Genomic DNA, 14,268 nt, shown 5'->3' with positions numbered 1-14,268 from the left:
TACAATATTTAATATCTCCCTTTATTGAAAATGTCATTGCTCAGTATTATGGTTAATGTTTTTCATTGTTATTATATGTCTGAATGTTAGAATTATTGATTGATCTTTTTATTAATGGAATGATTTTCAGCACAATGTTAAATACTCTTCTTCTCTACCATTATTATATGTTATTTTAAAGATTTTCCATACAGTTACTTTAAATGGAATTTTCAGATTTTTCAGGCTTTTTGAAGTCAGTAGGATAGGCTCCAGTGAGTAGAAGAAATGCTGAAGAACAATATGAATTAAACAAATTTAAGTAGTTAAGAAAGCACTGATCTAGCCATTGAGAAATATATACTAATATTTACATAGTATGTATATATAAATCAATAGTTTCCAAATGAGATAATCTACTGAACAAAATATCTTAAAATGTGAATTAAAAGATGTTGTAAAATCTCTATATGATTAAAGTACAAAAAACATTTATAAGCTTGGAATATAAATAATAAGTGCATTTTTGTCTGGGAGACAAGTTGTTATCTGAGAAACCTCAAGACATTTTGTAGGTTATCGAAATCACTTTACTATCAATCTTGAGCATTTCTCCTATCAACTCTATAATTAGTATTGGAAATTAGCATTATGACTATTTCACTATCAGGAACATTGAAGAAACTATTTAAAGTGCTAAACGTTCATTTTAACAAATAAAAAACAATTCATCTGAAGAAGATGTTACAATGAATTGAGGAATTAAAAGATCTCCAAGTAGAGAAATTTCACTGACTGCAGTATAAACAACATGAGGGTAGAGAGTTTCTGTTTTTCCTGTTTGCCCTCCAAAGTTTGGAACAGTGTTATATGCACGGTGCAGGGTAATAAGCAAATATTTAACAAATGAAAAGTACTGAATTCATTACCTTGTGGTACAAATTAGGATTTCTTTTGTACTGTAACTAGAAGATTTTAATTTCAGCATTATGAATTATTAATGTCTTTATCTGCTTCCCAGTTCTGTGTCAACCAAACTTATTTGAGTGATAATTAGAGGACTTCATGTTTATCCTATCTTCTAGGATTTCACTTTTGCATATCTGTTAATTCATAATTTTGATATTTGTATAGCACAACCAAAGACTATAAAAACACATAGAGCAAGCACTTGCCAAAGAACTCTAAATAAAACAGGTCTCAGATATGAAATTAGAGCCATGCTTGGTTATACTTCTAAGTGCTTCATCTAAAGAGAGACCTGCAACACTGCTGCATGAATTAATCACCTAGGGTGACTTTTAAACCTACCAACAGCTGGTCCCTCTATCATATCTGATTTTATTCAATAGTCTAAATGATAATAACTAATAACTGTCCAGATTTCTTGGAGTTATAGATACGTTTTTTATTATTCTAAGTGTTGACCTGAGAAATTATTGAAAACAATAATTGTTCTAATTTACTTATTGAATTGCCCAGTTCTTACATGGCCTGACATGAAAGGTGATTTAAAAGATTGCATTTAAGTTTGGACATATAGCCTTCATCCTGCGGTTTCATCACAGACCTCTTACAGGATAAACACGTGCAACCATTTTGAGTTTCTGAATGGGAGTGCTCCTTAGAGTATTTTCCCCTTATAAATTTCTTGCCAACTTACTCCAATTTGAATGCAGGTAGAAATTTATAAATTTCTCCAAGAACTTATTTTTATTTTTATGAATCTTACTGATTTTGTTTTAATACCGAGGACTTTATCAAATTCATAGACATTTGATAGAATAAAAAGCAAAAGCATAATTAGGAAAAATCCAAAAACCTCAAATAGAAAATAAGATGCTATGTTGTTAGTTACAGAAATTAGCACAAATAGACTGAAAAACTGACCACCATTGTAAACTGAGCTTTTAACTATGGGAGTCGCCAGGAAAAGGAGGATTACCTGACTCAGGGGTCTTCTCCTCTTTCTTTGCCTTCCTTTAACAATCTCGAAAATTAAAGAAAGGTTGAAATGACAATAAGAATAATTTATTTCCCAAACCATTTGAGAGTAGTTGCCAACACAATGCAATGTCTCCCCCAAATCCTCTAGTATTTCCTACAAACATATATCCAAATATAATCATGAAAATCAGGAAATTAACACTGACACATTACTACAGTGCTACTAAGCCTCAGACCCCTTTCAAGTTTTGTCAATTATCCCAATCATGTCCTTCATAATAAAAGGATCAGCCCAGCATCACATGTTGCATTTAGTTGTCCTGTCTCTTTAATTTTTTTTTTTTTTTTTCTGCTGTACGCGGGCCTCTCACTGTTGTGGCCTCTCCCGTTGCGGAGCACAGGCTCCGGACGCGCAGGTTCAGCGGCCATGGCTCACGGGCCCAGCCGCTCCGCGGCATGTGGGATCTTCCCGGACCGGGGCACGAACCCGCTTCCGCCTGCATCGGCAGGCGGACTCTCAACCACTGCGCTACCAGGGAAGCCCTCTTTAGTTTTTTAATCCGTTAAATTTTCTCAGGCTTCCCTTGAATTTCATGAACTAGAAAATTTTAAAGAATATGGATCAGTTATTTTGTAGGATTTAGCTGTTTGTATTTGTCTCATGATTATTCAGGATATGTGTAGTTGGCAGGAATAACACAGTGGTGAAGCTCTGTTCTTCTTACTGCTTCCTATCAAACAATTTTGGCAAATTTTTAACTTGTAACCTTACTGGAATATTATTTTACTTATTTGATTAAGGTGTATCACCCAGTCTTCTCCATTGTAAAGTTATTTTTTTCTCCTTCATTATTAATAATTTCTGTGGTAAGTCACTTTGTAATTATGTAAATATCCTGTTCCTCATCAAACATACTTTATTCAATTTAATTATTTAAATCAGTATGAACTCATAGACTCCTATTTTATTCAATTGACTATAATATGTTTCTACCATTATTTATTTTGAGGCTTAGATTGTTCAAGATTTGTCCAGTGGAAACCCCTTCAGTTTGGCTTCTATATCCTTTGATGTTTCCCAATTATTCTTTGATATCTCCCTTCTTTTTTTTTTTTTAACATCATTATTGGAGTATAATTGCTTTACAATGCTGTGATAGTTTCTGCTTTATAACAAAGTGAATCAGCTATACATATACATACATCCCCATATCTCCTCCCTCTTGCGTCTCCCTCCCTCCCACCCTCCTTACACCACCCCTCTAGGTGGTCACAAAGCACCAAGCTGATCTCCCTGTGCTATGTGGCTGCTTCCCACTAGCTATCGGTTTTATATTTGGTAGTGTATATATGTCCATGCCACTCTCTCACACCGTCCCAGCTTACCCTTACCCCTCCCCGTGTCCTCAAGTCCATTCTCTACATCTGCGTCTTTATTCCTGTCTTGCCCCTAGGTTCTTCAGAACCATTTTTTTTTCCTTTAGGTTCCATATATATGTGTTAGCATATGGTACTTGTTTTTCTCTTTCTGACTTATTTCACTCTGTATGACAGACTCTAGGTCCATCCACCTCACTACAAACAACTCAATTTCATTTCTTTTTATGGCTGATCCCTTACTTCTTGAAACAATAATATGTTCTAGGGTCATCTTATATTTTCCCTGTAGTAGCTCTAGAATCAGTCATTTCTCCAAAGAGCTTTAGTTCCTTCAGTTGGAGAGCTGTATTTAGAAACCAAGATCCGGACACTAGGTGTATTCATTGCTCTTGGGAAGTAGTGGTCCCAGGTACTCTCAATAGGCAGAGCTAGGGGATTTATGTACATATATACATACACACATATGAAAACACATATTCATAACCATTTACACATATTCATAAACATATATTCATAAACATATGCATACATATTGTCTATGTTTATTTCTATAATGTCTCTATATTGAAAATTATGTGTTCACATTAACATCCTCCATTCCCTTTCAACACCCTTTCATTCTAGTTTTTGCCCTTTTCATATTTTAACTCCCTCCACAGATATTAAAATAACACTGATGACCATATCCTTAATATCCTTACTTATCTGATCAATCTTCCTGTATTCAAGTAAATTCTTGTAGCTGCCACTTTCCCATCCCACACATTTTCTCCACCTGGCACGGGTTATGACTATCTGTACAGAGTGGTTGCCAAGGCCACTTCCTCATGTGGATGCCCTTTCACACGAATCAGACTTCAGCAGTCAACTCCAGGCTCCCTTATGCAGACATCCTCTCCCCTTTCTCAGACTCTGAGACCCAATGCCAAGTCATGTGGTTCCTTGAATGCCCACCTCCCCCATGCTGACAAAGTGTTATTTTACCTCACTTAATGGACCAATTTGTTCAAGAAGGGAAGGGATCACAACACTGTAAAGAAATTATACTCCAATAAAGATATTAAAAAAAAAAAAAAGAAGGGAAGGGACAAGGAAGGGGATGAAGAAAGGGAGGTGGACAGGGATGAACAGGTATCTTTTTTTTCTAAACAATATTTGAAGAGGTCCTTCATTTAGAAGTTACCAAGACATTATGAAGTATCAGCTGAAGAACTGAAACAACGACATATATTTACACATCTATATCCCTACATCTATGACACACAATGTACACCTAATTTTACAGCAACCAAAATATAATTTAACAAAACTTATGATGCTTAGCCATACACTTTAATACTCAGCAACTTAAAAAAATATGCAGTGCCATTTGGCTGTTAACTATCAGTCCCTTTATATGAATGGATTTGTAAAACTCCTAGCCAAGAGTGCTTGGGATAGCGTCTCTACTGGTCCTTACTGGATCCTCTTCTTCTTTTGTCACTCTTTTCAGTCATTTGTCGATTCTCGATTGTATCTCATTGATGACTTGCATGACCATTGGTAATCATATCTGGGCAAATACCCCAGCTTGGTGTCTCTCAAAGGGCTGACTGAAAACCATTTGCAACAGAATCAACTGAGGTACTTGATAAAATTCAGGTCTACAGGTCCTGTTCTGATTTCCTGCTCAGAAGCTCTTTAGAGAGTAATAAGTATTTGGAAAATACCTTAGCTAATTCTCACACATTAACACTGAAACCATGGTGTAGTTTGCATGTCTACAATTCCTCAAAGTTCATGGTTTAAAACACATAGGTCTCACCAACTGCAGTTCTTTTATTTTAGCTTCATCAATTCACATTTGTTATTTAACCAACTTGGAAATTGCTAGATGTGTGAATAGCCGCCAAAGTCAAATGTATCTATCTTTTTTTTTTTTTTTTTTTTTTTGCGGTACGCGGGCCTCTCACTGCTGTGGCCTCTCCCGCTGCGGAGCACAGGCCCCGGACGCGCAGCCCCAGCAGCCATGGCTCACGGGCATAGCCGCTCCGCGGCATGTGGGATCCTCCCGGACCAGGGCCCGAACCCGTGTCCCCTGCATTGGCAGGCAGACTCCCAACCACTGTGCCACAAGGGAAGCCCCTGTATCTATCTTTTGCAAAAATGTCTTCTACCAAATGTCTCTACAAAATGAAATGTAAATACCTTCTAAGATCTTGCTTGGAGGAATCTTACAGATTTTTAAAATCTTCCAGGTTTCAGGGAATAGCAAGTGCAAAAGCCCTGATGTTGGGAAAGCCACTGCAGAAAGAAAATCTGGATGTGTGTGTGAGAGAATAGTAGTAGTAAATGAGTTTGGAGAGTAGGGCAGAAGAAATATTGAATAAAGCATGTAGGACAGGTAAAAAGTTTAAGTTTTATTCTAAAGTGATGGGAACGGGTTTTGTGAAATAATGTGATATGATTTATGGGTTTTTTTAGATTATTCTGGCTATTGTACTGTTTATAAGGATTGGGGCAAGAGGGGAAGAAGCAAGGAGGTTGTGGAAGAGGCTGCCTATTGCATTAGATGAGGCAAGCAATGATGGCTTGGAGTTAAGTAAAGATGGCAAGAGTAAGGTGAGAGGTAGGTGGATTCAGAATGTATTTTCAAGTTAGAGCTGGCAAGAATTTCTGATGGACTGGACATAGGAATTGTGGGAAAGTGAGAGTTTAAGGATGAATCTAACATTTTTGGCCTGAGCAACTGGATGAGTTATGGAGCCAGGAAAAACTGGAGTGCAATGGATGGATCAAAGCAAAATATTTAGTTTTATTTGCTAAGTTTGAAATGTCTATTATGCATAGATTGGAGATATTTAGTGGGAAATTGGAATTAGGAGTCTGGAGGTTAGATGAGTAGTTAGGGCTAGAAGTATGAATTGGGGAGTCATAAGTCATCTTCCCATTAAAGTAACGGGACTAGATTAAAACTCATGAGTAGTTAAGGTAGATGGAGAGTGAAGGGGGCCAGGAATGAGCCTTAGGGCATTCTAACAGACATTGAGGGATGGGAGGCATCACCAAGGGAGACTGCCAAGGAATGGTGAGTGAGGAGGGGAGAAATCTAGGAGAGGATGGTGTCCTGGTAGCCAGTGAAACAAAATATTCATTCTGGAAATTATGAAGTTCATTTTCCAAAGTTTCTTGAATTGATGAGAATTTGAAACTTGGTATTTTAAAAAGAGCTTTAGCAAACAGAAAAGAGAATAATTTTCTATAATGAGTGATTGATTGCAGTAGCATGGGGAATGGAAAAGTTGTGAAAAGGGAATCAAGAATTTATGTAAAAGACAATTTTAAACAAAAGTATTCATTTAAAAAACAAGTACAAAATATTTAGACATTATATTTTGCCTTTGTGTCAACAGCAGTACAGCATGCTGTAAGTGAAAGATGAAGGATTACAGTTTAATATCAAATCAGGGAAAAAGGTGAAATACTTGAATTGTTTGTAGATTTTTAATAGATTTCAAACCTTTATTGGTTTTGAATAATGTCATATTTCAAACATAATTTTCTAAATAATCATAACAATTTTAGTATCAGAATAAACCTTATATAACCTTATATAAACCTTATTTAAATGCACATATACTTCATTTTTATGGGTAAAATTAGGACTCCGGTCTTCTGATTACCAGTACTATTTCTTATTGCAACACAGTGTTTAAATGTATAGATGATTGAAAAAAAGAGCATACCAGTGATCTCTTAAATGTTTTACAAAATATTAAGTAATTAAAATTAGGGGAAATAAAGCTCATGAGGATTAAGTTACAGGAAGAGTTTATAAGAGGGCAAAGAAGTAGGAGATGTATTTCCACACGGATAAATATGAGATTTTAGGAGAAAATGACCAAAATTGCATTTATAAGGTCATGATACTAGCTAAATGAAATAAAGACAACCATCATGTGAATAACATATAATTTTGAAGATGAATTTTGAATATGGAGACTGATACAGATTAACATCTGATTATAATAAAAATCAGATAGGCAGGGTAACAAGGTCTTCTTCATCAAATCACAGCTTATCAGGAATAAGGGAACCTCTTGATACTTTGGTATGTGCCATTTTAGGACAATAAACTTGCTACAAAGTGAACACTTGATGCAAGAAATAGTTTAGAAACATAAATGTGATTCAAGAAATTCATGGATGGTGAAAGCTATGTTGGATTATTTCAAAAAGTTAGGGATGACGAGGTTAAGTAACTTCTCTTTTTAATAACAGAATAACTGTCACATGAAAGATCTCACTATGCCATTGACAAAGATAAAATCCCGGGATGCCATGGCTTCACAGTCTAATAGTCTAGAGCTACAATGTCCAGTATACTGTCCATTAGTCACAAGTGGCTATTAAATACTTGAAACGTGGGCAAGTTTGACTTAGGAACTGAAATTTTAATTTTTTTGAATTTTATTGAATTTACATTTAAAAATTTAAAAACACATGTGACTAATGGCTATAGTTTTTGACAGCACTAAGAACATTTCCATTATCATGGAAAGTTCTATTGACCAGAGCTGACCCATAACATTTTTATTTAATTTTACATTTATTCCTCTTTGCTAAGAAAATCCTCTCTCTTGCTAAAAAATAATATCAGCAAGATGGCTAGATATAAGCTCAAGATGCAAAAATCTATTGGATTTCTATAATCCAGGAACAAAGAGAGAGCTTAAAAATTATTTAAAATGGAAAAAAAAACTACCTAGGAATAAATCTAAATAAAAATGTGCAAGACATTTATGGAGAAAATAAAACCTTATTGAAAGATATTAAAGAAGTCTTAAATAAATGGAGAGATACATCTTGTTTATGGATAGAAAAGACTCATCATAATGATGTAAATTTTCCCCAACTTAATTTATATAGTCAATACAATTACAATAAAAATACTTAATAGAGGTTTTACAGGATTGCCAATTCTGAAATTTATGTGAATGGTCAAGAACAGCTCAGACACACCTAAAAAATCCATTCATTCCAAAATGGTCCTGGAAAACTTAATTATTCATAAGAAAACAAAGAAATTGGATAATACAGACAAGTCGATTGTTAGTGCATTAATGGCTTGAATATAAAACAAAGATACACTAGAACTTTCAGAAGAAAATATACTATATCTGAGTAGCATTAAACTAGGGAAGGACATTTTAAGTAGAACAAAAAGACACTAAGCGAAAAGATAAATTTGGTTTCATTAAAACTGAGAGCTGCTATTTATCACAAGACAACATTAAAAAAGTGAGAAGGCATGAAATAACTTATTTGTGTCATATATAGCTGACCAAGGATTATTTGCTTGTATTTAAAGAACAATAGAAATAAGTAAGAAAAAGATAAACAGTAGAAAAATGGACAAAAGATATTCTCTGGACTTTCACAGAATAGGAAACATAGGCAACTATTAAATAAATGAAAGGATTCTCAACCTATCGGTAATTAGGGAAATACAAATTAAAATTGTTATGGACTGAATTGTGTTCCCTAAAATTCGTAGGTTGATGCCCCATCTCCCAATGTGGCTGTTTGGAGACAGGGACTTTGAAAACATAATTATGGTTAAATGAGGTCATAATGGTGGGGCCCTAACTGATATGACTGGTGTCCTTGTAAGAAGAGGAAGAGATACGAGGGATGTATACACACAGAGAAAAGGTCATGTGAGGACATAGCAAGAAAGCAGTGGTCATCTGCAAGTCAAGGAAAGAGGCCTCAGGAGGACCCCAAACTGCCAACATCTTGATCCTGGACTTCCAGGCTCCAGAACTGTGAGAAGATAAATCTCTTGTTTTTTAAGCTACTGAATCTGACGTATTTTGCTAGGACAACCTGAGCAGACTAATAACAAGGAACAAAAGACTAGACTGGCCATTCTAACTGGTGAAGCTATAGAGCAAAAGGACTGAAAATTGATTCCATAACTTTGGAAAACATTTTGACATTATTTTTTAAAGTTGACTATTTGAATTCCCTACAACTCAGCAATTCTACTCTCAGTATGTCTACTCTTTTACTTATGTTAAATCTTGCACATGTGTACCAGGAAACATTAAAATAAATGTTCATGGAAGTACTGTCCGTAATAGGCCCAAAACAACCCAAATATCATTAATAGAATAATAAACACATTTTCTTGTATTTATACAATAAAATATTGTACAGTAGTACAAATGAATGAACACTAGTTAAAGCAGAGTGGATGAACCTTAGAAACATAATGTTGAGTAAAAAAAGCAAGCGCAGAAGACTAAAGTATGATATCAATTTTATAAATCTCAATAATAAGCAAAATCAGATAAAAATTATGTGGATGTTGAACATAAAGCCAAGATCAGAGTGATTTCTTTGGTGAAAGCAGGAAGGTGGGATCAGGGTAGAGAACAGAGAGAAGACTCGGCAGTTTTGATTCTAGTTCTTAGTTTTGGTGGTGTATTTGCAGTTTTTATTATTTCTCATAACTTACATACAATTAAATATATTCTTTTGTATATTATCTAATAATATTTTAAAAATCCATTATATACCAAAGATAACCCCTAGACATTAATTATAGAGAGTCCACTTTGAAACAACATACATAGTTACTCATAAATCTTCTGTAGTTGAAAGCTTTTAGCTATGAAATTCTTCCCCTTTCATATGAGGACTTTATGTTCCATAATGAAGGAAAATTGTTCCTACTTTGGGACAATTTGCCTTCTTTATTTAAGTGATACTAGTCCTTTGGCTGCCTAGAAATTTTAAAAACAACTGATAACTACGATCTACTGCCTGCAAGAGAATAAAGGAAAAGGAGCATAGGAGGCAATCTCATACATTATTGATAAACACATATAAAGACAATATTGGTACAAAGCTATTTCTCCATATAGCAACTCTGAATTTTAATAATAAATACATATATATATATCAAACATTAATAAAAGAATAAAATTATCCAATATGAGTACATTTGCTCTTGTTTTGCAATTAGTTCCAGGATTCTATTTTAGATTATTACTTCATATCTGCGAGAGTTGGGTGTATGTTTGTGTGTTTGGTTTTGTGGAAGCTGCATTGTGCTAAATTTTACATTTCTTTCTTGAATTAAATGGCTTTTGTTATCCCTTGGGAATACTGAAGATAGCAACAGCAGATTACTACCTACCAGTGGAAAAATATAAATAGCAATTTTAGCTGCTAGTGATTCTGAAATTGCCCTTAACTTTGTCCTTATAAAAATGCTCTAAGAATTACGTTTTGCAAATCCACAGATTTACTATCCATATTCAAGTCATTTATGTGGACAAAGTATGTAGCCAGCCTTATCGGTAACACAGGATGTTATAGCCATCAAGCCATCAGCCACTGAAGCCACACCCAAAGCTGCACCCTGAGGGGATTCAGGATGGAGAAAACAGGATACTGGCCCTAGATAATTAAAGTGCATATCAAGGGAATGATTTCCATGAGACCAGATTCTTGCATCTCACCATATATACAAAAGTGCTAAATTTATTAACTTAAGATGTCTAGTTTCTTTAATTAACAGTAATCTTTTGATGTTCCAACTACCTGTTTTTTTTTTTTTTTGCAAGAACTCCTAAATATCCTGTGCCCTCCCTTACCTCTTCAGAACAGTCCCTCAGAGCTATCTGAGAGGCTGTCTCCTGACTTAAGTCCTCTGTATGTCCTCCAAATAAAACATAATTCTCAACTTTTAGGTTGTGCATTTTTTTTCAGTCAACATTTAATTGTATGGCTCATGTAGGTACTATGCCTAAATGTAATGGGATGAGCTGTAAATTATTAAAACTAGATAAATTCTGTCAGCTCTACCACTAGCTGAGATCCAGGCTTTCACCTCTGGATACTTCTGTCATAGACCTTGGCAGATATGGGGTCTGTGTTGGTCTTAAAATTATTCTTAGAATTGTGGGGACTCATTCATTCTTTCAACGAATTTTATTGCTTATATTCTATGTGTCAGTTACAGTGCTGGGTCTTGAAATACAGAAGTCAACACACGAAAATACAAGGATAAAACACATTTTCTACCATATTAATTTTTTTCATTCATTAATTCATCTCTAAGTCATTCAACACGCATCTTCTTATTGAATACTGATGAGGGGTCAAATGCTATGATAAACACTGAGTATATAACTGCAAATGAGATGGATAGGCCCTGATTTTGATGTCACTACTATCTTTTGTCCTGCCATATAATGGGACAGCTTCATTATTCCCTTTACCCTAAGTTTTTTTTTTTTTTTTTCCGGTATGCGGGCCTCTCACTGTTGTGGCCTCTCCCATTGCTGAACACAGGCTCCGGACGCGCAGGCTCAGCGGCCATGGCTCACAGGACTAGCTGCTCCGCGGCAGGTGGGATCTTCCTGGACCGGGGCATGAACACGTTTCCCCTGCATCGGCAAGCGGACTCTCAACCACTGTGCCACCAGGGAAGCCCTACCCTAAGTTTTTATCACAAATTACTAATGAAAATAAAACTGTTAGTGGAGTTTCAACGTGCATAGGTAAATGAGAACACAGAACTCCCCTTTCACATGCCCCATTCTCCTCCTTCTAACTCCCTATGTGAACTCACTTTGTGCCAAGACCAAGATGTGCCCCAATAAGAACCAAGCTGATTTCCTCACACTGACTGGGGCTATTGCTCACTTAGAAGACTTGATGCTTAATTTTGATGAGCAACTAGAAGACCATGGAGACAACCTATAAAAATGATTTGTCTTGGGAGAAAATACTAAAGAGGGTTAATGTGCTGTTCCACATGTCTAACCTCCTGGGATTAAACCACAGGCACCAAGATCACCAAGTGTACTTGGCAACAATGAGCTAAAAAAAAAAAAAAAGCATTGTAATCATTTTCCCCCAAGGCACTCTCTGATAAACACCACAACCTCTAAGGGAATTGAGAACAGCTTCCTTGTGCGGTAGGTTATATATGCATCTTTTTCCAAGCAGTTAAATCATATCCAGCTATCAGCACACCTTACTTAAGGTGACGTAATGTATGAGATTAAATGTTCCTACCTGATTGGAAACCTTCTTGTCCTCAATTCATTGGCTATACTGGATTTTTTTCTTGGGTCAGACCTTCAGACTTCTACCAGAAATTGTTCCTTTGGGGAAACCAGGCCTTCCCAGAAACTCAGGAAACTGAAATGGAGACAGCAAGAGAGAGGGAAATTATTTGGACATATAGACCTCAATTGTTTGGTTTTAAGTAAACGTCCAAGCAAACATCTTCTAAATGGTATAATAACTTTAGGGAAGTTCACAGTTTATAAGTTTGTGTACTCATAAACTGAACATATTATGATAAGAGTACAGGTTGCATTTTGTGTCTTCAACTCAAGCAAAGACTTCAAAAAAGGCCCAGTAATCCTTTGTTCATTAAAACACAAAGAGAGGGCAAAAAGGGCAAGTTTCTAAGTCTTTTTCTTTAAAATTTACTTCCTTTCTTCAGTCTTCATCAAAATCTTCAGGAAATTAACTTTACTAAAGTTAATTATTCATAAAATAAACATAGGAACCTGTAGAAGACTATTTCACAGAGACCTGTAATGTACAATATCCATTGCATACATGCACCATGAGCTTGTCTTTTCTAGCACTGGCATACAGAAAACTCTGTGTGTGTGTGTGTGTGTGTGTGTGTGTGTGTGTGCGCACATGTGTGTCTTTTTTTGTGATGAGCCATAGGGAGAAAATAAACCTATTGGCTGCAATTCAGTGATGTAGAAAGATTTAAGGGTACAAGAAAAGGCTACATCAAGTGAAGCAATAAAGTCATGAGGTTGTGGTTCCATAATAATAACAATAGCAGTCTTCTGTAACGAAGGGAGCAGGCTCCTCAAATTATAGTCACACCTGTTAGACCATCTGCCCATAAATTTCACACTATCATGAATGGAAAACAAATGGCACTGTCTCTCCTTCCCTTTATCCATTGGCCATTCTCACATAAACTCTTTTTCTCTTCAAGGTCATGCTCTTTCCTATCTGTTTAAATATATTAGGATTTAGGAGGAGTGATACGTAATGTGCCGTGCCTTGGTACTTGTACCAGTGACAGCTCTGTAAGGAGCATTGGATTATTAGGAGGCTATCAATTGAATTCCCCTAGAAGCAGAACTGAGGCAATAATTTGAATGCAAACTGTTCATCTGGGAGGTGCTTCCAGAAAACTCAGAAGTGGAGTAGGAATTGAGAATGGAGGCATGGAAGGAAGCCAACAGAGGTGCATTACTAAATAAATTACTCCTGCAGGGAACTGCTGCCAGTACTTCAGGGGAGTTCTGTGAAACTCTATAGAACATGTCTCAGAGTTATCCCAAGAATCGGTGAGAAACTTGAAGTACTTATCTTCCAGTCCCCTCCATCCTTGGTTGAAAGCTACACCCAGATACATTAACTCCTGTACACTTCTGGCCTGCCCTAAGGTGGATAATTGCAGGTGGTAGCATGATTCTATCAGCATATACTGGAATGATGAGTGCTGGGGAGATATGAGTGGAGCATTGAAACCATCTAATACAGTCGGGGCAGGAGATATTAATTATTGGCTTGCAAGTCCAAATGGATAACCTTAAATTCCTGGGTTAATGGTTTTACTTTGAGGTATTTAAGCATGATGTATGAGTAAAAATTTCCTCTATTAAATCAAGTTTAAGATCCTAAGTCCCTAATCTTCTGGAAAACCGTGGGTATCTTTTAACAGATTTTTGAAAAGTAACATGATTAAGATTTCAAATTAACCATTCATTCATTCACTCATTCAACAAACATTTATTGAACACCTAAAGTATGCCATGGGTTAAACTAGGCACCAGTGTTACTGTTACTAAAATCATTATCGTGCCACCTAGAATTCAATGTATTGTGACAATCAAATAAGAAAATCCATAGTTACCGTAA

The 14,268-nt window shown here is 35.8% G+C and overlaps 1 protein-coding gene across 2 annotated transcripts in view; it reads right to left on the bottom strand.

Moving 5' to 3' along the window:
- Positions 1-14,268, bottom strand: part of PKIA (cAMP-dependent protein kinase inhibitor alpha) — a 95,610-nt gene that overhangs the window by 18,592 nt on the left and 62,750 nt on the right. The window contains exon 2 of one of the 2 annotated variants that reach the window (XM_082858673.1): positions 12,382-12,507. The exons of the other annotated variant lie outside the window; for it this stretch is intronic. The gene's annotated coding sequence lies outside the window, so the exon portion shown is untranslated. The remainder of the gene's footprint in view (positions 1-12,381; positions 12,508-14,268) is intronic. 2 annotated transcript variants of the gene reach the window in all.

Source organism: Leucopleurus acutus (assembly GCF_964270905.1).
Source record: "Leucopleurus acutus genome assembly, chromosome: 17".
NCBI classification, from domain to species: Eukaryota; Metazoa; Chordata; class Mammalia; order Artiodactyla; family Delphinidae; genus Leucopleurus; species Leucopleurus acutus.
Note: the sequence above shows the minus strand (reverse complement) of the source record. Positions and strands in the feature narration are given on the sequence as shown.